The sequence below is a fragment of the Notamacropus eugenii genome, chromosome 3 (genome assembly GCF_028372415.1).
Source record: "Notamacropus eugenii isolate mMacEug1 chromosome 3, mMacEug1.pri_v2, whole genome shotgun sequence".
Lineage (NCBI taxonomy): Eukaryota > Metazoa > Chordata > Mammalia > Diprotodontia > Macropodidae > Notamacropus > Notamacropus eugenii.
In genome coordinates this window covers 329,931,406-329,958,167 of record NC_092874.1, presented here as the reverse complement: position 1 = coordinate 329,958,167, position 26,762 = coordinate 329,931,406, and the positions used below count along the sequence as shown (strand labels likewise).

The 26,762-nt window shown below is 39.7% G+C and overlaps 3 pseudogenes; 1 reads left to right on the top strand and 2 right to left on the bottom strand.

Annotated features, from left to right (window-relative positions):
• Positions 1-763: 763 nt before the first annotated feature.
• On the bottom strand, positions 764-4,055 carry LOC140532145 (sorting nexin-4-like; annotated as a pseudogene).
• Positions 4,056-16,271: 12,216 nt separating this feature from the next.
• Positions 16,272-17,724, top strand: LOC140531604 (ruvB-like 1; annotated as a pseudogene).
• A 6,214-nt stretch (positions 17,725-23,938) lies between these two features.
• LOC140531603 (ADP/ATP translocase 3-like) lies at positions 23,939-24,819 on the bottom strand (annotated as a pseudogene).
• Positions 24,820-26,762: the final 1,943 nt, after the last annotated feature.

Genomic DNA, 26,762 nt, shown 5'->3' with positions numbered 1-26,762 from the left:
AGCAACTAAGCAGCCCCCTAGCTTTGAAAGCCCAGATACTGTTGCTTCTCTCTCTGGAAACTATAGTCAGATGGTTGGACCTGTCTGTTGACTTATGATTTATGTATTACTTATGTCAGATGGTTTGGAAGCTCTGTCTGTTGACTTGATTTTTCTGTATTTTCTCTGAAGTTCGGGATGCTGACTTTTTTCCCTGAACTAACTGAATGACACATGGGCTTGAGTAAAGTGATTGCTAACCCCTCAAAAGTTGCCTTTCCTTTTACGAATGTAGATCTAAGAACTTGTGACAGCATGTACCCCTGTGAATGTTGGGGTGCTTCCTGATATAGAAACTAAGCTGTAAAGCAAGTAAAAATCACCCCCACAGCATTCTGGTGAGTTTCCACTTGGCCATCTTTTCTGGGTAAACCTCAAGAATATAATCTTAAGTAAAAACTCTCTAAATAATTTTATACATTTACAGAGAGAGCATGGGCTGCAAGGACATATAAACATGACCTAACAATGGAACTTTTACTAGTTCAGAATCTTCTCAAACAATACCAAATGACTTTGGGGGATCACCATAAGTTCTTAATTTCAACATTTATCTTCACTAAAACATTTCCTTTTTGTACCTTTCTAACAACTACAATCAGTATAAAAAAATTTCTTACTCAAATGATTAAATTGTACATTTCTGTGTATACCAGGCAGCAACTTGTGTACTTGTGCTTCTGTTCTGGGGCACTTGGTCGAAGAGGAATTCATTTCTATAGGATTACATCTTGCTGAAGCATTCTTTATTATTGGTCCACACTTGAATTCCCTTTTGCACATACTAATCTGCATAACTGCATAGCTTATGAAATCCTCCTTTAATCATGATTCTTTTGCTGTTGGAAGCATTCAATATCTGCCCAAGCAGCTTTCACAAATTATCTACCTTCCAAATTTTTAGATTTCTATTGTTCTTCTCCTTCATTTATTTGTTTCTCTAGCATCCTTATTCTGGCTTCTATTTGCTCTGGAGTTTCTTGACCAAATGGCTTACTGGTCATTCCTTTCAGGGAGAATGTCCTCACAGTCCCTGTTGTGCGTTCCTCACACTGTTGCTTTTTGGATGCCACATCCTGAGTGGTCATATCCAAGTCATACCACATTAGTTCATGTTTTCTACAAACTGCTCTTAATGCTTCATCATAGAAAAGATATTCCTTTGGTTGATCTGCAAATGTTTCTCTTCTTCTAAAATATCATTAATAGAAGCTGCATATCCATCCACATGATGCGTGCACTCTGTAGTTCATCTCCCATTTCTTTTTCTATGGCACTCCATTCACTGAAAACTCTTCCATAATTTCCATAAACTTTATAGACACCATAGATTCAGTCTGCCACTGGCTCTGACTCGAAGAAAGTGTGAGATGACAGATTGTAGTTCATCACCATAGTGTTTTCATTCAGTAAATCTGTTGTCTGGGTTTTTCACTCTGAATGTTGCATTAAGAGCTTCTGTCTTGGAGTCTGCCTTTAGCTGGAACCCTGTTTCATTCAATGTCGCCTTCCAGTTATTTTCCTGTGTCAAAAACAAATAGAAGATTTTGTCTTCAGAAAGGATAGAATGTGAAGCCACCTTCCAATTAATCTACCTGTCTCACATCTCTACCTCTTCCAACCCATCTAATCAGCTAATAAAGCATAAGTCTGATCATGTCACCTCCTTATTCAATGAACTCTGGTGGCTTCTTATTTTAACCAAGATGAAATCGAAAAGTCCTCTCTTTGTCATTGAAAGCCCTTCATAGCCTGGCCCCTTCATACCTCTCCAGTCTTCTTACATCTTACTCTCTTGCAATCACTCTATAATCCAGATGCACTGGACTACTTCACCCCCCAACTCTTTTGCACTGACCATTTTCCATACATGGAATACTCTCCTTTCCCTATATGCTCCTCAGATTCCTTTAAGACTGAGCTCAAATCCTCCCTTCAGCAGGAAACCTTTCCTAGCACCCTCTACCCCTCAGCTTTTTCAGTCTTCCCTTTGGAATCACCTCCCATCCTCTCTGAGCACATTTTGTACGTACATAGTTGTTTATATGATGTCTCCCCAGTTCCATTGTGAGCTCCTTGAGGGCAGGAACAGTGTCTTTGCCGTTCTTTCCATCGCTGGTTTTTAAATAAATGCTTGACTGAGTAAATGACTGATTAATGTACTGTTAGTGGTTGGAGTTGGTCCAACCATCCTGAAAAGCAATTTGGAATTATACTACATAACTCCCATATTCTTTGACCCAGAGATTCTACTGCTAGGTATACAAGATATGACAAAAAGAAAAGGTCCAATGGACTTCCCCAATATTTCTAGCCACATTTTTTTTGTAGTAACAAATAACTGGAAACACCATGGATTAGGATTGGCCAAGCAAGTAACATAATGGGATATTATGTCATCTCATCCTCATGTCAAAAGTCAAATGTTTCACAAGAATAAAAATATCTGTGGCATCTCTCCCCCCTACAACTCTCCTTTTGTTTAGTCATTTTTCAGTTGTGTCTGAATCTTCATGACCACATGTGTGATTTTCTTGGCAAAGATACTGAAATAATTTTCCACTTCCTTCTCCAGCTCATTTTTACAGTTGAGGAACTGAGGGGTGAAGTCTTGCCCAGAGTCACACAGATGGTCAACATCTTAGATCAGATTTGAACTGAGGAAGATGAGTCTTCCTAACTCCAGGACCAGCACTCTATCCACTATACCACCCACCTTCCTGTTCAGAGCTTTGACATCTAGCAAATTTTATAATGAGTTCTTTTTATTCCTCACTGAATTGATAAAACTCAGGAGCAATTCTGACTTCTGTAATATAGTCCACAGAACACTGAGGAAAACTGACTCAACATATACAATTTATCTTCATTTGCTTCTGATGTAGAAAAGGTCATCCCAGATCACTGGGAAATTCAATTATAGAACACTTTGTAAAGTATCCTGGGATCACAGGGAGACATGAGGGACTTCAGTGGTCATCTGGTCCAGTCTGCACATTTTTCAGACAAGGAACTTGAGGTTATAAAGAATTAAATGCCCTATCCAAGATCATACAGGTAATAAGTGACAGATTTGAACCCAAAACCTTTGTCTCTAAATACAGCACTTTCTACTCCTTGGTACTGATTCTTGTCATTATATTACTTTTAAGTAACTTGACTTTTGTTGCATATTACAAGGACAGGGAGTGGATCTATGGTATGAGGAATCTGTGCAGGAAGAAACTCCTTCTAGCAATGCAGATTGGCATCTCACCAACTCCTAGTTTGGGGATAGTAAATAGAGCACAAGCTCTGGGGTCAAGAGGTTGTTATTCAGTTGTTTTTCAGTCGTGTCCACCTCTTTGTCACCCTATTTGGGATTTTCTTGCAGTGGTTTGCCATTTCCTTCTCCAGATCATTTTATACATGAGGTACTGAGTCAAACAGGGTCAGGTGACTGACTCAAGGTCACACAGCTAGGAAGCTAGGCTAGATTGAAACTCAGAAAAATGAATCTTCCTGACTCCAGGCCTGGCACTATATCCACTGTGCCACTCAGCTTCCTCCAGATTACATGGTCTAGACTCCATATGAATGAAGTTTTACTGGATTTAAATTTGAAAATCAGCACCTCAGTTTTCCCATCTTTAACATGCTGAGAATGCAGAGAGGCCTTAGGGGATGAACATTCTCATTAACCAGAAATGCATGCTTGAACATTAGGGTCCAGACTTTGGGTGGTTTAGTTCTGCTATGGCTCTATATTAAACCTGTATTCCCTAAGTATTCAATTCAATAGAATTCAGTTCAAGTATCATTAGGTCCTGCAAAGATGTCTGCTTGGTTCTAGGGATATAAAGACAAAAGGAAATAAAAACCATAGCTACCTCAAGTTGTAATGATGTAAAATATGATCATTGGTCCCAGTCCAATGAAAACATATGGTGAGAATTCAACAATGAAACCACTTTTGGGGATTGACTGTTCACTCTTACTGGGATCTGGCTAAATTTAATCTGAGGAACAATAGCCATGAGTAGAAGCTAAGAAATCAAATGTGAAATCCCTTTCCCTTCAGCTGTGTAAAAACAGCAGTCTTGGAAGGGGGGAGCACCTCCAGGTTGGTTTATTCCTTTGGGTTTTGGTTGGTGTTCAACTTTCTCTGACCACATAATTTACACATACAGTATTTCAAGAGTGGAGTACAAGTTAAATCTTTCAATTGAACCAATATATTTGCGAGGTGGATGAGTCCTTGAAGGAAACCTGCAGGATGCCTGAGGAGTACTTACAGAAATGTTCCAGCTACTTGAAAGCACAAGTATAAACACTGGCAAGTCCTAGGGGGGCGAAGATCCATCTCAGCCTTCTCTAGCATTGTAGAAGGCCAAAGTGGGAATAAGGGGACATTGGTTTAGTCTGCCTCCTTTTGTTTTTTTAATGACACAGAAAAAGACTATTTTAAGAGCTTATATTTTCATGTTTTATAGTTTATAAAATGTAATCAATTCATTCGAGCCTAATAACAACACTGTGAAGTTAATAGTACAGGCATTATTGTTTCCATCTTATAGTTGAGGGAAGAGAGGCTGAAAGGTTCCATGACTTGCCAATTTCACATAGCTAGTAAATAGCCCAGCCTCAACTTGGAAAACCAGGTTCTCTGACTCTAGATCCAGTTCTCTTTGTATTATATGTGATTATAATAGTTTAAATAGCTGAGATGTTTAATTCAAAGTTATAATTAGAATCTTCCTTGCTATGAATGGATTCATCTATCCTTTTAACCAACCTCAAATCCAAAGGAGTTAAAATTTAAAGATAAAATCACCTTTATATGCCTTTCTTGGAGTAGGAGAAAATGACTAATTCTAGAATTCCTATCCTCCTTTATATTTTTGAAAAGGAAAAATACATAACGTGTAGATAGCTGTTTAAACAGAACAATGTGGCAGTATGTGTATCTGGGTTGACAGTATTTTCTCAACCCCATTATCCATCCAACCTGAAAAACAGGTCTGTCCCATAGATGTGAGTGGGAAGAAAGAAATGTGACATACCAAACCAAAATGATTTCTGTAAAAACTTAGTGGGTACAATGATAGTGACTGAGAATGGATCTCTAATTTTATCAGTATAGGGAACTCCAGGATGAGGAAACTTCCTCTACCAATGCACATTAGCATTCAGTCAAAAGGCCACACTTGAGGACTAGAGAGCTACATGTGATCTCGAAGCAGCAGGTTCCCCACCACTGGACCATGGGCAAAAAAAACATAGGCTAAAAATGAGCATAAGTCAATACATCACGAAAGGCAAAGGAAGAGATGTTCAGGCCAATTCATTCCCCTTTGTACCCATTTCCTGGAATTCTTGGTGACCTTGCCACTAGCACTGGAGATTTGATTCATTATTCACCATGTTAACAATAATTAACCCTGCTTTCAGGAAACAGAACAAAGTGATGGTTTTTTGAAAATGCCTGTAATCTCCACCAAGTAACTCCTTTCTAATTTATATAGCTCACAACACTAGGCTATGAATTAGAATATATAACTTTGAAGATTCTCTTCCTTTTCACCAAAGGAGGACAAAAGGTTTTTTAATATGGACAATGGAAGATCCTTTAGCACAGGCAGCCCCATGTCACCTGGGAAGCATGATTTTTAGAAAAAAATACTAAAGGATCTAGGTTCAAATCTAGGCTCTGTTACTCGCTACCTGTCTGATTTGGGACAAATAATTTCACTTCTCTGGGCTTCAGTTTCATTTCCATTCACTCAATAAGCATTTATCATGGGATGAGGAATCCCCAATCTCCAAGAATTTATATTTTGTTTGGAAAAAAACAAGTACCCAGATATGAGAAATAAGTGCAAAGTTATTTAGGGTAGGGGAGGGCACCAGCATCTCAAGGATTAGAATAGGCCCCATCCAACTTCAGCAGAAATTTGAAGAAACCTCAGAAGTGAGGAGTGAGTGTATTCCAGACCTTTGGACAGATGACGCAAAGACCCTGAGACCCGCAGTAAATACTGACTTCATGGAACACATAGTAAGTCAGTTTGACTAGAACATGTCCAGCAGACAGTGGAGAATTCATCAAACATGTGGACTCACTGGCTCAACAAGAGATGGATGTGGTACATAGGGAGAACAGATAGGTCGGTTTGACTGTAACACAAAATGTGTGAAGGGAAGCATTGTGCCATAAGCCTGGAAAAGAAAACTGGAGCCAGATGATGAATGGTTTTTAATGTCAAACAGAGAAGTTTTATATTTAATCCAAAAGGTAATGAGGAATCCAAGACACTTCCCAGTCCGGGAAGTGACCTGGTCAGAAACGTGGTTGAGAAACATCAATTTGGCAGCTCTGTGTATGAAGGATTGGAGGACAGAGAGGCTTGGGAGAGTGGTGCCAATTAGAAGCTTAATGTAATTGTGAGGGAGAGCAGTGATGAAGGCCTTAACCATGTGAGTGGGTATGTAAATAGATAGAAGGGGGTGAGGGAGAAGGAAGGATGCCTCTGAGGTTTCCACCTTGGGAGACTAGAAGGATGGTGGCGCCCTTGACAAATAGGAGAAGCTATTAGGTCCTTGAGGTTGGATTCCATGAACTTTTGGGCCTTTTCCAACCCTGAAGTTCTATGGAGGCTGAGGTCAATTTCACTTCAGTTTAATTTAATTCAACAACTATTTACAATAATATATGTGAGCTATATCTATGTAGGCAGCTAGGTGGGACATTGGATAGAGCACCAGGCCTGAAATCAAGAAGACTCTGAGTTCAAATCCTGCCTCATACCCTTACTAACTGTGTGACCCTGGGCAAGTCACTAAACCTGGTTTACCTCAGTTTCTTCATCTGCAAAATGAGCTGGAGTGGGAAATGGCAAAGTCCTCCAGTATCTGGCAAGAAAACTCCAAATGGGGTAATTAAGAGTGTTACATGACTGAAAAGATTGAACCACAAACAACTGTTCTGGGTACTTGGGACTGCAAAGGTTGAAAAAAAAAAGGCACATCACTTCATTCTCTGGCCTCCAGGGTCTTCATCTACAACATGACAGGATTAGACTAGTGGGCCTTTAAGGTTTCTTTAAGCTCTAAATCTATGATCCTTGTTTCTCCTTGTTTCTTTCAACATTCCTATTGAACATGCCACTTCATGAAGATGGGGAAAACTCAGCAAAGTTAAAGGATAAGGCCCCTGCCTGGGACTTTGATTAGTCCAATGCCTTAGGATTCTGTGACATAGAGATTGTTTTCTGGTTTGGGGGTATTTTCCCCCAAGGAACGTGTAAACTAAATAAAGTTTCACTTTCAAGACATAGTAAAAGCTTAAAAAGATGTAGACCATATTGTAAAAAGTGGTAACCTTCATTTTAGAGAGAATGAAACTGATGCCCAGTGAAGACTTGGCTTCACAGCAATTATGGTTTTCTGATAGCATGGTCTTGGTCACACACAGATCTAAGAATCTGGAAGATGAGGAAAAAGGAAAGAGGGAGAAATGTTGCATGGGTCCTTTTTATAAAATGCTTCTCTGGAGAGAACAACTTTGATTCTCATTATCAGTATTGGAAAAGGGTGTTAGAAAGGGTAGGCATGCAGCATGGAGAGCAGAGAGTGAAATGAAGCATTTCTGCGTCCTCCCTGAAACAGCAGCTAAGAGAGGAAGTCCCCCATCAAGACAGTGAAGCTCCAAGGTATAAGAATTCAGTTGAACTCCTTTTCATAAGAAATACAAATATTTATTTGTACATACATTTGTACTGTAGCTCCCACTTCGCCTAGTCCCCTACTGAACAACTACCAAAAAAAGAAGAAAAATAAAACCTTCCTTACAAATATACATAATTCAGCAAAACAAATTCCCAAGTCAGCCATGTCCAAAAATGATTTTTCTCTCTCTCTGCATTTTAAGTTCATCACTTCTCTGGGAAGAGCTGTATAGCATATTCATTTTCAGTCTTCTGAGTTTATGATACATTATTGTGTAGATCAAAATTCTTAAATCTTTTAATGTTTTTCTCTTTAATATTGTTGTCATACATGTCAGTTCAGTTCACTCCAGTCTGAATCAGTTCATAGAGGTCTTGTTATTTTCTGGAACTGTTCATCAGTTCTTATTGAAGAATAATATTCCATTATATCCATACTCCATAATTGGTTGATCCTTTTCCCTATAGAAAAATACCCCATTAGTTTCCATTTGAGAGCTACTGTGGAAAGAGCTACTATAAATACTTTTGTATGCATTGATCCTCTTCCCTTCTCTTTGATCTCTTTGGGTTACAAGTCTGGTCATTGCATAGACTAGGTCAAAGGGTATACAAGATTAGTAACTTTGGGGCATAATTCCAAATTACTTTCCAGAAAATAAAGACCAATTCATAGCTCCACCAACAATGCACTAGTATGCCTTTTTACTGAGGGAGATAACCTATTCAACACTGGAGGGAATCCTGGGTCAGAGCTAATCAAGCAGAAGATTAGAAAGTATATCAAATACATTGCATCTCTTTAAGCAACACCAAGGCCCCAAGATACCACTGGTGCCTGTTTTGACCATTATGTAGGACAAACGACACTACCTCAAGGGCTCATAAGCATTATTGCAAGATTGTTGAATCTTATTCAGGAACTGATAGATCAGCATTAAACAAAACACTTGTATGGATTCAACTACAATGTGTTCCCTAAAGAAATAAAGAACAATTTGTACTCATGGCTATTTATGTGAAATATAGTAAAACTGACAATACTATCTATCCAGGTTAATTTACATTTTTAACACTGTGCCAAATAAATCATCAAAGGGATATATTACAGGACTCTATAAAATTATAACAAAATTTATTCAGAAAACTAAAAAAATCTAGAATATCAAGGGAAATAAAGAAAAGAAGTAGGGAATGAAGGGAAACTCTATTATGACCCAACAATCCTCAAAACCACCTGTTGGCAGCTTAAAATAGATCAATCAATGGAAGGGAGAAGCAGAAGCAATGGAACTCATTAACTCAGGGTTTGATAAATTGGAAAACATAAATTACTTTGGAAAGAACTCTCTATTTGATAAATACAGGAAAGAATCTGGCAAAAATTAGACTTAAACCTTATACTATATACTACAATTCATTTTCAATGGATATGTAACTTTAATATTAAAGATCAAACCATTAAAAATTTAGTAAATAAATCAAAATTGGTGTTGCTGATCTAGTCCCCACTGCTTGAATTTAGAGTCCCTGTAGTTTTTATTAATAAATTGGCCAAACTGAAGCCTAGCCAATCAATCAGCAAACATATATTAACTTACTATATTAATTTACTATGTGACAGAAACTTTGCTAAGTTGTGGGGATACATGTGTAATGGGGAGTCATGAGGAGGTCCCTGGAAACCACATCAATTACAAGGAATTGTATGCATTTTGCTCATCTTATGAGGCAAAAAAATATCACATGGTTTTTGAAATTCTAATGGGACATGGAGAGCCCTTGGGAAAGAAGAAGAAGAAGAAGAAGAAGAAGAAGAAGAAGAAGAAGAAGAAGAAGAAGAAGAAGAAATGAGAAAGAGCTGGAGAGATGACTCCTTTACCCACACAGTGAAATGGATAAGAAGCAGCTAAAAAATGTGTGTAGGGTCTCTCTGACTTGCTCCTTCTTCCATCTTTCTCTTCCCTCCCTCCCTCTCCTTCTCATTTTCCCTTTTCTTCTCCCCTCCTTCCCTCTTCCTATTCCTCCCCCTTTCTCTTTTGTTCCAGTCTCTCTCTCTCTCTCTCTCTCTCTCTCTCTCTCTCTCTCTCTCTCTCTCTCTCTCTCACCCCCCCTCCCCTCCACTCTCTCCCTCCCACTCCTTACTCCTCTTGCTTTTTCCAACTCTTTTTCAATGTTTCTCCAAGTCCCACTCCCATCCCTAAAAGTCACAAGATAGTCCCTGCCCTCAGCAGATGAGCAAAAACTCACAGTTCCAGCAATCTGACTGTCCTGCAGTGCAGAGAAGGTGTTATGCTTCGAAAGGCAAAGACACAAAAACAGTTCCTCCCCTCAAACTAAGGGACATACTCCATCATGTAAGTTCCATTCCTCCTATGCAATTCTACACTACCCTTCCATTGTACCTTCTGGAATTCCCTTTATATTGTTAACAAACTGCCCTTCATTTTAGTACTCTCCTCTTGGTTACTCATTTTATCAATTTTTTATTTAATTTTGGGGACTTGAGCTCTGTAATGACTAAACTATATGTTAGCTCTTTCTCTTCTTCACAGGGGAGCAGGACATGAAGCTACACAACAACCAATCAATTAGAAGGATTTCTGAGGCTCAAGGCTGCTTGACATACCAGTGATCCTTTGGGAAGTGAACTTTAGATGAACTGGGAGATGACTACAGAGATTGGACCAGCCTTGAATGACTCAAGGTGGCCTTGGGCAGCAGTTGCAGACTCTGGACCTTCCAAACTCCTTACTCCTTGGCTTATCCATCTACAGATGTCTTCTCCCTTAAGCCCCCCCACCTCAAGCTTCTAGAAACTATATTATCTCCTTACCTTCCCTCTCCCCTTTGAGCAGATGAAGAACTCTCTCTACCTCTTTGTGCCCTTATAAGATTTCCTCTCTCCGCCAAGTCTTTGTCTTGGATGATAAATGCATTTAATTAGTAGGTGAGACTGTTTCATTTCGGACTTTCTTTATAGGATTGGGAGTTATTTGTTAACAATTTTCTATTCACAAGCTGTCCCTTCCAATAGAAAGTAAACTTCTTGAGAGCAGGGGCTATTTCATTTTTTGTTTTGTATTCCCAGTAACTAGTAACAATGCTTAGAATGTAGCAGGTCCATAATAAAACCTTGTCAAATTGAACTAGGAGATTGCTTTTATTTTGTGATGAGTGCTCTCTTACCCTTACCACTCTTGTATATGCAGTCAGGTTGGAAAAAAAAAAAAACATTTGCCCCTTGTTTTCTAAGTCTACTCTGTTCTGGTTCAGCAGCTAATTAAAGAAGCAAGCAGTAAGAAGGCCATAAACAGTCATAAAACTCCTACCCATGCTCTTAGTGGAGAGGTAGGACCAAGGGAGTCACTAGGGAAGTTCCAATTCTGTAAGAGTCAATTGTTAAATTTTCAGTGGAAGCATTTACACCTCAGAAATAAGTAAAGATTACAAATCAAGGCTTCATTTATTCTTTGGTTGATTATCTAGACTATTAAAAGTGATAGAGACAAAGTAAACCATGCAAATTAAAAGCAGGTCTTGTGTGCAGTTATTTCCCCCAATTATAGTTGTTACACATGATCAGCCTACGTAGGCCCTTTTATTCTGTATCATAAGCACTTCCAGAAGGAGGCTTACCAAGTGTTCATGACGCCAGACTCATTGACCTGGACCACATTACAGAAAATTCTTACATTTACAACTGGAAGTGATATTAGAGGCCACCTATTGCAGCTCCCTCATTTTTTACAAATAAAGGAACTTAAACCCAAGGAGGGAAGGAAGGAAAATTTATTAATTTATTATTTATTATATTATTTATTCATTAAGTATTTATTATGTGCTAAGGTCTATACTAAGTATTTTACCTATGTTATCTCATTTGATCCTCACAACAGACCTCTGAGGTAGGTGCTATTAAACCAGTTTTACAGTTGGGGCAACTGAGTTGAAGTGATTTGCCCAGAGTCACAGAACTAGTATGTCAGGCCAGATTTGAAACTGGTTCTTTTATGACTCCCAGTTCAGTTCTCTCTCCACTCTGCCACTTAGTTTCCTCTATAAGATGCTAAAGGATTTGTCTAAAATAACATAGGTAGTAATTGGTTCAACCAGGATTTGAACTCAGTTCCTCTGATTCCAGACAGAACTCACCATTTCCTAATAAGTCATTTATCCTTCTATCATACCCCTGCTCCTTAGTGGTGGACAATAGCAGGACTTTGGGGGATATTGTGAATGTATACCCAGGTGGGGTGCTAATGAATTGAGTAGAAGGATCTTCTGATTAGGAATCTGTGGACCTGTGCCATGACCCAGAGATGCACCTTCCTCCACAAACATAATTTTGTGCACAGACATCTCTAGAAGAGGGTGGCAACCACATCATCTTGTGTTAGGACACAAGGATGAGTTGATTTGTTTGTGTTTTTCTTGGATTCAGTCTGCTTGCTTCAACCCTTTATTTATTCAATTGCTAAGTGGGGAATGGAGCCAAGTTTTTGCTGAAGGGTGAATGGAAGGAAGCAGCAATATCTATTGTGGTATTGAGCACCACCCAAAGACTCAGGGTTTCCCCAAAGTTTAGGACGGTTCTGAAAAACCATTTCAGTACCAAAGGGAAGTCATGACTGCCCCCACTGCTATGCCCACGTAGGCCTATGGTATGAAGTTCAGTGTTTGTTGTGTGACATCATTTCACTATTCCAACCAAGGAATGGATGCATTAGCTTCTGGGGACCATCCTTCAACATCCTCATCATCATCACCAACAACTGACATTAATAGAGCACCCACACATGTGTGGATGACAGTGCATTTGGTGTTTTATCAATACAATACAAAGAAGACATAGAAAATAACCTCCCAGATTCATATTTTATATTTGATTATGATGATAATGATGAGAGGAAGTGTGTCACTGTACATAAAGGTAAGGCAAGGCAACAAGCAATTGTTAAGTTCTTCCTGCATGCAGACACTGTGTTAAGCACTAGGAATACAAATTTCAACAGAAAGAGTCCTAGCCTAATGGAGCTTACAAGCCACAAAAGGAAGCGAGAAGAGAGAGGTGAAAATATTCAGGCCCCTGGTGTGGAAGTCCAAAACATTGTCCTCATGGTCATCATCCTCACCATTGAAACTAACACTTATATAGCACTTACTATGCACTAGACATGGTGCAAACATATTAAGAATATGATCTCATTTGATCCTCACAACACCCCTGAGAGGAGGGACTGTTATTATCCCTATTGTGTCTTTGAGGAAACTGAGACAAACATAGATTGAAAGGGTTGTCCAAGGGCATGACTAGTAAGTACCTGAGGTCAGGTTTGAACTCAGGTCATTCTGACTCCAAACCCAGCACTCTGTCCACTACACCACCTTGTTTCCTAGGGAGACAATGAAGCACAGACAGGAAGAGAACAAAGGCTGACCCACTTGGACCCCTCTACCAAATGGTGGATCCAGGAAGTACTCATCAATGGAAGAAGGTCAAAATTGTAGAAGCATGGAGGGAATGGAGCCAAAATGGTGGAGTATAAACAGGGACCTGCCTGAGCTCTCCACCCAAACCCCTCAAAATACTTGTAAAAAAATGATACTGAACAAATTCTAGAGTAGCAGAAGCCACAAAATGACAGAGTAAGACAGATTTTAGCCCAAGACCATCTGGAAGGCCAGCCAGAGGGGTCTGTTGCACCCAGCTCTGAGCAGAGCAAAGCCCTGCATGGGCCTTGAGGGCACAGACAGGAGTGGAGCAGGCCTCAGGGCCATCAATCACTGCCCCATGCTTTCCAGACTTCTCAACCCACAAACTCCAAAGACAGCTTCAAAGGTCAGTGGGAAAGCTCTCTCCTCTGGGTGAGAGAGGAAGGCGATTTATCAAAGTTTTAAAAATGAATGTTAAAAATTGCTTTTGCATACAACTGGGAAATAAATTGTACAGGCAATGGGGTATAGACATCTATCTTGTCCTACAGGAAAATAGAGGGGAGGGGGAGGGGAGAAGGGGGTGATAGAAGGGAGGGTAGATTGGTGAAAGGGGTGGTTGGAGTACATAATGTCAGGAGAAAATTTGTAATTCAAAATCTTGTGGAAGTGAATGTTGAAAACCAAAAATAAATTATGTTAAAAAAGAATATTAAAAGGCTGGCACAGGCATATTCTGGGCTTCAAAGGCCCCAGATGGATGTTCCAGGTAAAACTGCAGATAAGTCATCGTGTTAAAGTCCAGAAAGAGGTGTAGTACACAGAGAGCTGGGCCTGCAGTCAGGGAGATTCATCTTCCTGAGTCCAAATCAAACCTCGGATACTTAGTAGCTGTGTGACCCGGGGCATGTCACTTAACCCTGTTTGCCTCAATTTTCTCATCTGTTAAAATGAGCTAGAGAAAGAAATGGCAAACCAGTCCAATATCTTTTCCAGAAAAACCCCAAATGGGGTCATGAGGAGCTGGACCGGGCTGAAAACAACTAGACACCAACAAAAGTTGAATTTCAGAAAGTCAGAAGCATGGATAGAAGGCTGACTTTGGTATTGGAAGAATTGGCACTCACATATAATAGTTGCATGACCCTGAACAAATTGCTTAACCTCTTGGTGCTCCAGGCCAATAGTGTCCAACATGCAGGTCACAGGCAGCTGAACACAGATCAAAAAATAAATGGGAAATATTTAGTAAATTTATAAAATTATAAATTTATAAATAAAAGTATAAAAATCAATAAATCCAACAAATAAAAATATAATAGAACATAGGCAATGTTAACCTATAGTTTTCTACGTCAATATGCAACCCACCAGGTTCTTTATGTATGGATTAGTGGCTCCCCATTTCTATTTATTTGGTACTACTGCTCTAGCCAACCTCCTAGAAGTGCCTATACCAATAATATCAATGAACCAGTTCTTATCCCTATACATAATCAGGATGACAATGAAGATGACCGCTCTGGAACTTCTTGCACTAGCATCTATGTGAAGCCTTTCCTGACTGTCAATGCCTTCCCCCATACAAAAAAAAAAAAAATTAATCATCCTCTATTCAATTTGTATGCAGCACCCCTTCTGGGACTACTTTCTAATTGCATCAGTAGACTAGGTGTCCAGCCAGTGGCTAACTACTGCTCTTTTCATAGTTCTAAGAGTAACTTGGAAGGGTTGGGGTTTCTGATATTGTTGCTGTGCTCCTAGTTGAGTATCAGACATGGTTAGTTTTCTTTCAAAAAAAGGATGGTTACTTAGGTAATATTGTAAGAACAGTTGATACAAAACAATCCCCCCCTTTACACACACACACACACACACACACACACACACACAATTCTGGAGCACACTTCACCACAACTACACATAGAGTCCAGAGAAAGAGAAAACTTAAATTTAATGACTTAGTGACATTGACCCTGTTACTAAAAGTCCTTTCTTTCTTTAGTCCATAGTCACTATTATTTTCTGATTTAAGGGTTTTTGTACCTCAAAGTTGTTTGGTCCCCTGTGTCTATGTTTGTATCCTTCTGTATCCTTCTGTGTCTATGTTTGTCCTTGGCAAATCTCTCTCTCTCTCTCTCTCTCTCTCTCTCTCTCTCTCTCTCTCTCTCTCTCTCTCTCTCTCTCTCTCTCTCTCTCTCTTTTGGATGAGATATCTCCTTTTAGTTCTTTCTCTCTGATGACAATGTCATTGAATGAGGAGGTGAGAGAGAGGGAGAAAGTCTCTCTTCCCTATGCCCAGAATGGCTCCTTCCCTGGAACTTGGCTCAAACTGGAATCCTTAACTCCAAAACTGAAATGATCCATTGGTAGATTGGACATCTCTGGACTGAACTTCTCAATGAACTGGCTATTATTGTTTACATAGGTCCAATGGACAAAAACGATCCCTTTAGCCAATTTTAGAAAGCCATTGCTTTCTTTCTGGACTCAAAGATATTGACACCTCTGAGTATAAACCGTCTTTTTAATACATTTAGAAACTTCATCAGCAGCAGTTGATTGATTTATTCATTGAAGAAGGAAAGAACCCTACCCATACATGTACATATTTTGTATTAAATACTTTTATGTATAGATACCCCCTCCAACGGGAATCAAGATCCTTGAGGTCAGGGACTGTTTCACTTTTATCTTTGTATCCTCAAGTGTCTTGGACACGAAGTGTTTAACAGAGTAAGCACTTAATATGTAAGTGACTGAAAGAATAAATCATAGAAAAATTACCATATGGAAGAGAAAGATAAAATGATGAGACAAAACTTTGTCATGCAGCAAAAGCAGTATCAGAGGAAAAAAATATATTTATGAAAATATGTTAAGCTAGCAAGAAGATTAATGAATTAATGCAATTTAAAACACAAAGAAAGGAAAATAAAATAAAAGAACGAAATCTTGAATATTGCAAGAGAATAAAATTACTTAAAAAGGAAACTCATCGGCTCGCCTGCTGCCATCGCCATCTGACTCGTCTTCCAGCCTGCCTACCCTCAGCCACAGCAGTGCAGCCTCCCAGTCCCTGGTGACAAGATGAAGATAGAGGAGGTGAAAAGCACCATGAAGACGCGGCACATCGCCTGGCACAGCCACGTGAAGGGGCTGGGGTTGGACGAGAGTGGCCTGGCCAAGCAGGCAGCTTCCAGGCTGGTGGGGCAGGAGAATGACTGCGAGGCATGTGGTGTGATTGTAGAATTAATCAAAAGTAAGAAAATGAGTGGGAGAGCTGTTTTGTTGGCAGGACCTCCTGGAACTGGCAGGCAGCCCTTACCCTGGTTATTGCTCAAGAGTTGAATAGGAAGGTCCCCTTCTGTCCCACAGACATTTTTATCACAATTTTATAGTGACTATGGACTAAAGAAAGAAAGGACTTTTAGTAACAGGGTCAATTTCACTAAGTCATTAAGTTTAAGTTTACTCTTTCTCTGGACTCTATGTGTGGGAAGTGAAGTCTACTCCATGGAAATTAAGAAGACAGAAGTTCTGATGGAAAACTTCTGAAGAGCAACTGATCTGAGGATAAAGGGAGACCAAGGAAGTTTACAAAGGTGAAGTCACAGAGTTAAGTCCATGTGAGATGGAAAACCCATGGGTGGATATGGCAAAACCATCAGCCATATAATCACAGGACTTAAAAACGACAAAAGGAACCAACCAATTGAAACTGGACCCCAGCATCTTTGAAAGTTTGCAGAAAAAGCGAGTGGAGGCTGGAGACATGATATATAGATAGAAGCAAACAGTGGTGCAGCAAAGAGGCAAAGTAGGTGTGATACCTATGCTACCGAATTCGACCTTGAAGTGGAAGAGTATGTTCCCTTGCCAACGGATGATGTGCACAAAAAGAAGGAAATTATTTAGGATGTAACCCTCCATGACTTGGATGCTGCCAATGCTAGGCCCCAAGGAGGGCAAGACATCCTTTCCATGATGGGCCAGTTAATAAAGCCAAAGAAGAAGGAAATCGGAGACAAGCTTCTAGGGGAGACCCACAAGGTGGTCAACAAGTACATCGACCAGGGCATAGCAGAGTTGGTTCCAGGCATGCTGTTTGTTGAGGAGGTGCACAGGCTGGACATTGAATGCTTCATCTACTTGCACCTGCATCATGGCTTCCAGTCAGGACAACTGTGTCATCAGGGGTAACGAGGATGTGATCTCTCCTCATGGAATTCCCCTTGACCTTCTGAACCAAGTGATGATCATCCACACCATGCTGTACATCCCACAAGAAATGAAACAGATCATAAAAATCAGAGCCCAGACAAGAGGCATTAACATCAGTGAGGAAGCATTGAACCACCTGGGAGAGATTGGTACCAAGACAACATTAAAATACTCAATGCAGCTCCTGACCCCAGCCAACCTGCTGGCCAAGATCAATGGGAAAGATAGTATTGAGAAGGAACATAGGGAAGAAATTAATGAACTCTTCTGTGATGCCAAGTCTTCAGCCAAAATCCTAGCTGATCAACATATGAAGTAAAATGATGGTTGCATCCTAATCTTTTTGAGTTGAAATAAAAAGACACCAAAAATGTGCCCTGGTCTGCTAAAACAGCAAAGATGCGAGGATGGATATTTCTGGAGCAGAGAAACCTCTGGCCTTAATGTCATGTTCACTTAGTTATATTATCAGTTTTGTGTGAAACAATTAATTTAAAATTATCATATCTGCTCCCATAGTTGCTGTGTTTCAAATCTCACCTGAAATATCTTCTAATAAATCTTTTTAGTTTAAAAAAAAAAGAAACTCATCAATTGTGATAAAAATTTCAGTTTTATGACCATTATTTACCTTTCTAAAATAAGTTTAACAAAGAAATAGTGGACAAGAACCAAACTAAGATCATAGATTTAAAAGCTAGAAAGTAACTTAGCTTGAAAGTGTGGTCTGTGAACCCCTGAGAGTCCCTTTCTTTCAGGACGAGGTCAAAACGTTTCATAATGATTATAAGACCTATTAAAATATTCCTCCTTTTTCCAACTCTATCTCTGTGAGCCAGATTTTCTTCAACTAAAATAATATATTGCAACAGGTTGAATGCAGAAATGGATGTGAGAATTGAGCAGTCTTATATTAAGCCAGGTATTAAAAAGATTTGAAAATATCTTTTTTTATTTATTTATCAGTCTTAATTGATACTATAGTAAATATTGATACATATAATCCACATAAACAACAGCTCCTTGGGGTCCTCAATATTTTTAAGAGTTCAAAATATTTAAGAGTATAACTATATTCTTCACAAAAAATATAAAGTTCCTGAGACCCATAGAATTAAGGGGCATCTGAAAAGGTTTCCTGTAGAAGGTAGGAGTTTTTTTCTGCAACTCGAAGGAAACCAAGGAAAGCAGGGAGCAGAGGGGGGAGAGGAGGTTCTAGGAATGGAGGACAGGAAGGAAAACACCTGGGAGTCAGGAGATGGTGTGTCATTTGTGAGGAAAAGCAAGAAGGCCAGTGTCACTGGCTGGAAGAATAGTGGGTAGTACAGATGGTCACACATAAGGTGTAAGAAAACTAGAAAGATTGGGGAAGGGGGAGGAAGTGGGGGGAGGACAGGCTGTGAAAGCAAACAATGCCCTGAACATTCCAGTATGGAGAAGCGCCTAAGCTACCACCCATCAGCCCACCTACTCAGAAAATCCTCAGGAATAGGAGGATGGGTATTAAAGCTTCAGGATACTATTACTGAATCTTCCCAAGGCAGGGTAATAGCATTGTTTTTGGCTATAAATGCCTTTGAAAATATTTATATATTTCATGCAAACTAAATGTTCATCAGTCAGGGTCAGAAGCAAATGAGAAGCTGAATTTCATAGTCTAAGTTAAGCTAACAATTTGTGAACTAGTAGAAGTAGTTGGGAGGGGGAGGGGAGGGAATGGAAAACTGTGCTTAGACTCAGGTCTTGTTATAGACAGAGCTCTCCCTCCAGTGCCCTGCTAGTTCAGGTGCAAGATGAAAGAGGCATCTGAAAGTCACAGAACCTTGAGCAAAAGGTGTGCAAAAATAATACAATGGCACTTAACTTTGTCCTGGTCCCTTTCTTCTCTATCTGAAAACCTTTCTGGTCAGTAAGTCATCAAGGCACAGCCCCTCCCATGATCTCATCGGGAGAGACCCAGACACCACTAAGCTGTGACTTTTGATGTCTCTTGACCAGGAAAAGCTGGGAAAGTCAGGGAAGCTGAGGCCAGTCAGATGGAGGGAAGGTAATGAGAACAGGGATGGGGGGGAGAGGGGAAGCTATCAAGGAAGATAGGGCCTTTCAGGGAAGCTGGGACCTAAAGGAACACTAGTGCTGTCCCAAGTAACTAACATTCACTTATAACTCGTAAAATAGAAGTCAGCAGTTTCAGAATTATTGTATATGGTTTTGCCCTAGAGTTGTATCTAGAATGGATGTGACAGAATCTAAAGGAGTCCTGGGGGGAGAGGGAGAATTACATTTCCTTTGTCTCCATTTGTTTTTAAGTCATTTCACTTGTGTACAACTCTTCACAACCCTATTGGGTGTTTTCTTGGCAAAGATACTGAAGTTGTTTGCCATTCCCTTCTCCAGCTCATTTTACAGATGAGGAAACTGAGGCAAACAGAGTTAAGTGACTTGCCGAGGGTCATACAGCTGTCTGAGGCTATATTTGAACTCAGGTCTTCTTGACTTCAGACTTTGTGCTATAGCCACTGTGCTACCTCAGTTGTCTCTCTATGCCCCTGCATTGCCTCATGTTGTTGGTTGACCCTAGAGGCATCATGGCCCAACCCACCCCTCTGGGCCCAGGATCTCATTTCAAGGAAGACTATATCCCAACTGAATCCCAGGGTTTTAGTGTTCAAATTGTCCACCGAACCCTACCCACTTGCCCCCTCCCCTTCCCCCCCCCTCCCCCCCGCCTTCATGGTTTTAGTTCCCCATGAAAAAAATCCTTCTTATGGCCCTGCTTTCCCCTCTCTTTATGCCCCCACACAGAATCATTTTGGTTCGATTGATGTGACTGATGGAGCAGTTACAGGTTTCATTCAGGATTTTGAAATAACTAGTTGGCCCCTGATCAGGTTCGGATATCTGTAGTAAGCATACTGAAAACAGGAAGGATGGATTAGGAAACAAACACCTCCTACAAACTAAAAGGTAGATACAAACCCTTTCTTGCTTTCCTAAAACTCATTAGGCAATAACTAAGCCTATGACTTGTGCAGAAATTATGTCATTGTGATACTGAGTGTCCAGGTCTTTATAGGTTTACCTTCTGTGTATGACAGTGATTGTAACAATGCAAAGGAAAACAACACTAGAAGGTGATTACTGATCAGGACCAATCTCTGCCCACCAGCAAGACTGATGGGGAAACACAGCTCCCACCTCTCAGTGGAGATGAGGAATATAGTATATACTGTCAAACATACTTAACTGCTTTAATTTTTGATACAAGGGAAAGTGGGTGCTTCACGAAAGCAAATAACATCAGTAAAACTTTTAAAACTTATTTAAATTTATTTTAATTAATTTTAATTTAAATTAAATAATTTTAAAATTATTTAAATTCAATTTTTTTTTAATTTTCCATTCCAAATTCTCTCCCTCTCTCCGCCTCCTCTCATTGAGAAGGCAAGAACTACAATACCTTATAGTTACGAAGTCATTGAAAACGTATTTCCACATTGGTCATGTTCCAGAAGAAAAAAAATATCTGAGTTCATCATTCTCTGTCTGGAGACTGACAGTATTTTTCATCATGAGTCCTTTTAGAATTGGTTGAATCATTAGCTTGATCAGAGTTACTGAGTCTTTCCCAGCTGACTCTCCTTACAATAAAACTTTTAAAATAACAAATTTTCTGTTTATGTTTCCCAGATAACATTTATATTTCCCCAATTTCATAATGAACATTTCAATTTTCCAAGGGGATCATAACACCTATAATTATGTTCATCTAATAATGTAAATACAGAATTTACACTAGGGATAAGGAAGGATAACAGTAGGGTACTGGGGAGGGGAAGAAGTGAGAAAGCTATGAACAGCCCAGTGTAGTGGGGGTGATCAGGGGACCTTTGATCAATTTAGTGAGTCTCTCAATCAATTTGATGAGTTAATTAGTCCCGAAAATTTTCTTGAAGGTCACCTCCCACAGATCGAAAAAGGAGTGATATCAGCTTCTTTTGTATGAATTTTTGTTTTCCAGCTCTCCCACGTGACCACCTTGTTTGCTCTCTGACTGAGCAGAAAGAATGGAAGCCTTAATTGGTTAGAATTTTTTGATGATTAGCTTTCAGCATTTATAGCTGTCTTGTCCACTCCAGTTAATTTCATTAAAAATCAAAAATTCATTTGTCTCCTTTCTTATCCAACCCAATCCAGAATTAAAGAGAATATAAACTTACGTAAACTATAGATACACATATAGATAAAATCTTTTACTACCCACCTACCACTTATTTGATAAAAAGACTGTGCTATTACTTTTAAAAATTTCTTTTTTAAAAATTAATGAACATTTTTTTTTCTGTTCTTCCCTCCTCTTCCCTTCCTAAATTGAAAAATAAAAACCACAAACAAAAAATCTGTATCTATTGGGGGATGTCTTGTTCTTATGTATGAATTACTTCCACATACATCCTGGAAATTTGACATATTTACTTGAGAAATTTTCTGCAGAGATTTATTTTCCAGCTGACTGTTTCTTATCTAATTTCCATTCCAGTCTTCTCCCATAGATTACCCTCATTATCACCTCCACTCTGTCATTTAGTTCTAATCTGTCTCTGTCTACCCACTCCCTCCCAACTGCCTAAAGATGTGCTCATGTCTCCACCATCCTCCAAAATCCCTTACTTGAGCCTTGTATCCCCACTATTGTTTCATATCTCTTCTGCTTTTCGTAGCTAAATTCCTTGAAAAGACTATCTATACTAGGTGCTTTTCAAACATTTCAAATAGTTCAGTAGACATCTTGAACCTAACATGACCAAAACCAAATTAATTCTTTCCCCCAAACCCGCCCCCCACTCACTTCCCTAATACTGTCCAGGATAACCCCATCCTCCCAATCCCTTGAGCTCACAACCTAGGTGTTATCCATGACCCCTCACTGTCTCTCACCACACCCCCTACTCCTCACTAATCTGTTGTCGATCTCATCTTTGAAACATCTCTCCAACACCTCCTCTTCCCTCCTCTGACAGAGCCACCACTCTGATTCAGGCCCTCATCACCTCACACCTGGATTATTGCAATAGCCTGTCAGTGCATCTGTTTGCTTCAAGTCTGTCCCCATGCCATTCTAACCTCCATTCAGCCGTTAAAGTGATTTTCCTAAAGCATAAGCCCAACTTAGTCACTCTCCTATTCAATAATCTTCAGTGTCTCTCTATCATCTCCAGGATCAAATAGAAATCCTCTCTGGGCTCCAGGCATTTTCTCTAGCTGTTGTCTATGCCTGGAATGATCCTCCTCCTCTTATCCCCTTCCTGGCTTTCCAACCTTACTTTCAATCTCAGCTGAAGTCCTGTCTTCTACAGGAAGGCTTTCCCATTCCCCCTTAATTCTAGTGTCTCCCCACTCTTATTTCTTACTTCTATTCAGCTTGTTTGTGTAGACTTCTTTGTTGTCTCCCCCATTCAACTGTGAGCTCTTTGAGGGGAGGGATGTTCTTTTGCCTCTTCTTGCATCCCCACCCCTGAGACAGTGCTTAGTACACAGTAGATGCTTGATAAATATTTATCGACTGACTAATATTAACCTCATTGGCTTCGTTTGTCTCACTGTTACTTTTCAAGGGAAAACATTTAAAAAGAGTTTTCAAGTAGACTGCAGAGGGGTAAGAAAATACTGACAGTAAGTGAAAGCATCAAGTGAAGGTGTTATTTTTAGTCATTTTGACTGAGAAGTAGAGGAGAGATACAGGAAGATTGTTTGAGGGGATGGTAGGGTCTAATGAGAGTGGTTCTTTAGTACAAGGGAAACTGTTGTTTAGTTGTTTCACTTCCAAATAGGGAGGAGAGTTGGCAAAAATATTGGAGTAGACCAGCTCCAGCAAGCTGGCCTTCATTTGGCAGCCTTGTTTCACTCAGGGCTTCTAATTGGGTGTGATACCTGCTGAGTTTTCTTGCAACAACAGCTGTTTGTCTTTCAGGTCTACTTGATTTTGTGTTGTCCATGAGCACACACACATTCCGTATACTAATGGTGAGTGGGATCGTCTTCTCCAAAACTTTTTTTATTTTTTTTTAGTCTTCTGTGTATTTATTGTTTTATAGCAGAATGCCCAACATAGATCATCGTAACTGCCAAATAGTCAGTTGTGCAAAATAGTGTATATATAGTGCGTAAGTACAAATGGGAGTCATGATTTCTTTAAATACATGCTTAACCACAAATTTATGGTCCTACAAAAGAGCATTTAAACTAGATGATCTAAGCTGATCTGCCTCCTTGGACCCGCAGTAACTGGTATCTTCCTAAAAACCAATAGAATCAATGTGCTGAATCATCATCAGTTCTACTGTGTGAATCCGTTGATGACAATAAACGAGTCCCTTTTTAATGAGAGCTTTTCCTGGCTCCTCTACAAACATGACCTGTCCTGAATCAAAAAACAAGAGGAATTCTTGAAGGTCAGTGGTCCAAAATGCTAAATGTGGTTCCATATTCTATACAATCTATATTCACTAGTTCCTTTTTTAGTTAGGTTGTACTTAGATTACTTTCTTTAATTCATCATACAGGATAGACACAAAAGCTCCACCCATGCCTTTAAGAATATTGGACCAGGCATCCTTGAAGAAAACTTTTCCACCCTCATCTGTAGCAATCTTCCAGCAGTCAATTGTCCCAGTGTACATCATACATATCAACTCCTTTGCACCCAGACTGCATCATCATTCTCCACTTTCCTGTATCAAAGGGATAGGAGATCACACCTGCTACAGCAGCCACTGATTGTGCAATCACAGTATGAGTGTTCTTTGGATCTGGGAGCTTGCCTTTTGCTGTATCATAGATTCCAAAGGAAGCTGCTCTATAGATAATGATACCCTGCACTGAGACATTGACACCTTGATACAAGCCACCAATTCCATCAGACTTGGTGATTTTCACAAGACAGTCTCCCAGGCCTTTAAATTCTCTCAGTGCCAGACTTCCCCACATCAGCTGCCAAGAGGGTTCTTGAAAAATCCAAGGGGTAGACAAAGCAGAGAGAAATAGTATCAGCTGTACCACCAGAGGCAAAGTTGCAGCAAAATTCCTCCCAAACTGTGTGCGCTTGTCCATTCTTTAAACACTGGCTTATTTTTATCCTTAAAGGCAAAGTTAAGGGCCTGGGTGGGGAAATATCTGATGACATTTGCCAAGTGACACCACACCAGAAGAAAAGCACCCCTTGTTCCTTTGGAATTCAGACTATACAATCCATTATGCCCTTGTATTGCTTATCTGCAGCAGTTTGTTTACTCAAATGCTGCACATACAACAGTAGCCTAACTCTCTCTATGGGAGCCACAGAAGTGTTGGAGATAGCAGCAGCAATGTCTCAGGCCAGGAAGCCCTTGGTGAAGGAGATGGCTTGTTCTATCATGTTTACTGAGGGGGTAGGTGTTGGAGAGTTGGAGAAGAAAAGCAATGAGAGAGGGCAGATAGCTGAGGAAGTCATTACTATGTACACAGCCCCTCGCTACAGCTTGGACCCTATTTTTTTGTGTTTTGACCTCAAGGCGGGATCCCTACCTACTGATATAAGAAGGCCAGGGTTGGGTGAAGCAGATAATTTTCAGGAAATCTTTTCTAGCCCATTCCTCACACCAGGAGGTAAGCAGAGTGGTCCTTAAAAAAAGCTGCATAGATTTTGCAATCAGATCTAACCTCAGTGAGCTCATATGCCTCTCAAAAGGAGTGAATGATGGGCTCCTAGCAATGCAACTGCCACTTGCAGAAAAGCAACAGGCCACCATCATCAGTGCATAGGCTCCTACCATGATGAACCCTGATTAAGTCAAAGAAAAATTATTTATTTTATTTTATTTTTAAATTTTTTTATTTATTTATGTTTAGTTTTCAACAATCACTTCCATAAGATTTTGGGTTCCAAATTTTCTCCCCCACCCCAAGATAGTATGCAATCTGATATCAGCTCTACATATACATTAATATTAAGCATATTTTCACATTCTCAGGGCATAGGCTCCTACCATGATGAACCCTGATGAGGTCAAAGAAAAATTCTTTTAAAAAATATCTATTTATTTTTAATTTTCAACACTTCCATAAGATTCTGAGTTCCAAAGGCTCTACGCATACATTCATTTTAACATATTTTCACATTAGCCATGTTGTAAAGAAAAATTAGGACCGATGAGAGGAACTGCAAGAAAGAAGAAACGAAAAGAGAGAGAGCAAACAGTATACTTCCATCTGCATTCAGACTCCACAGTTCATTTTCTGGGTGTGGACAGCACTTTCCATCATGAATCTTTTAGAGTTGTCTTAGATCCTTGCATCACTAAGAGATAAGTCTATCAAATTTAGAATCACACAAATTCTTACCCTGCATAATGTACTCCTGATTCTACTTACTTCACTTTGCATCAGTTCAGGTAAGGTTTTCCAGGTTTTTTCTGAAGTCCATCTGCTCATCATTAAAGAAAAATTCTATGAAGACCTGGAAAGTGTCATCATCAATGTGACAAAAGAGGCAGACTCATGATTGTAACACATGGAAGATGTTGGCCCAGAACTACCTAGCATGGCATGCCCAGATCAAAGAAGGCACCATGCTCCATGACCAAAGCAGAATCACAGTAGCAGAAAGGAAACATGAGATGCACAACTCTAAAGACATCTCTATCTCAAATATTCAAATGGATTATTTAAGCCCAACCTATGGGAGAGCCTTCTGGGATGGTATTGGACTGATCATTCACAGTGGAATACACTGTACCTTAACCCCAACATCATGATGTTACTGGACTTCTTCAAGTACAAAGAATGAGCAACAACAACCATGTGATTGGCACTGTGTTAACCATTTTATAAATATGAACTCATCTGATCCTTACATCACACTCGTGAGGTTTCTGCTAGGATTATACCATTATACTATATCAGGCAACTTGCCCAGGGTCACCCAAATAGCAAGTGTCTGAGGCCACATTTTAACTCAAGTCTTCCTAACTCTTGGCCTAGGGCTCTTCTACAGCACCATCTAGACCTCAGAGACATCTAGTCTAATTGCTTTCTTGCATAGATGAAACTATGGAGAAAACTGAAGACCACAAGAGTTAGGGTTAAATAATTTTGACAAGAAAATAGTAGATTGAACCTAAATTCTGTAGCATCAAATGCAGTCATGTTCCCCCTATGTCATGCTATCTCTCTGTTCAATTTTTGCGTACTTACTTTGAGAAACCTGGAGACTACTCGAGTAAAATATTTAGCAGGCAGATGGAACTGTAGGAATGGAGATTAGGGGTGGAACCAAGATGGTAGAGTAGAAAGATACAAATACTCTAGCTCTTCCCCCAC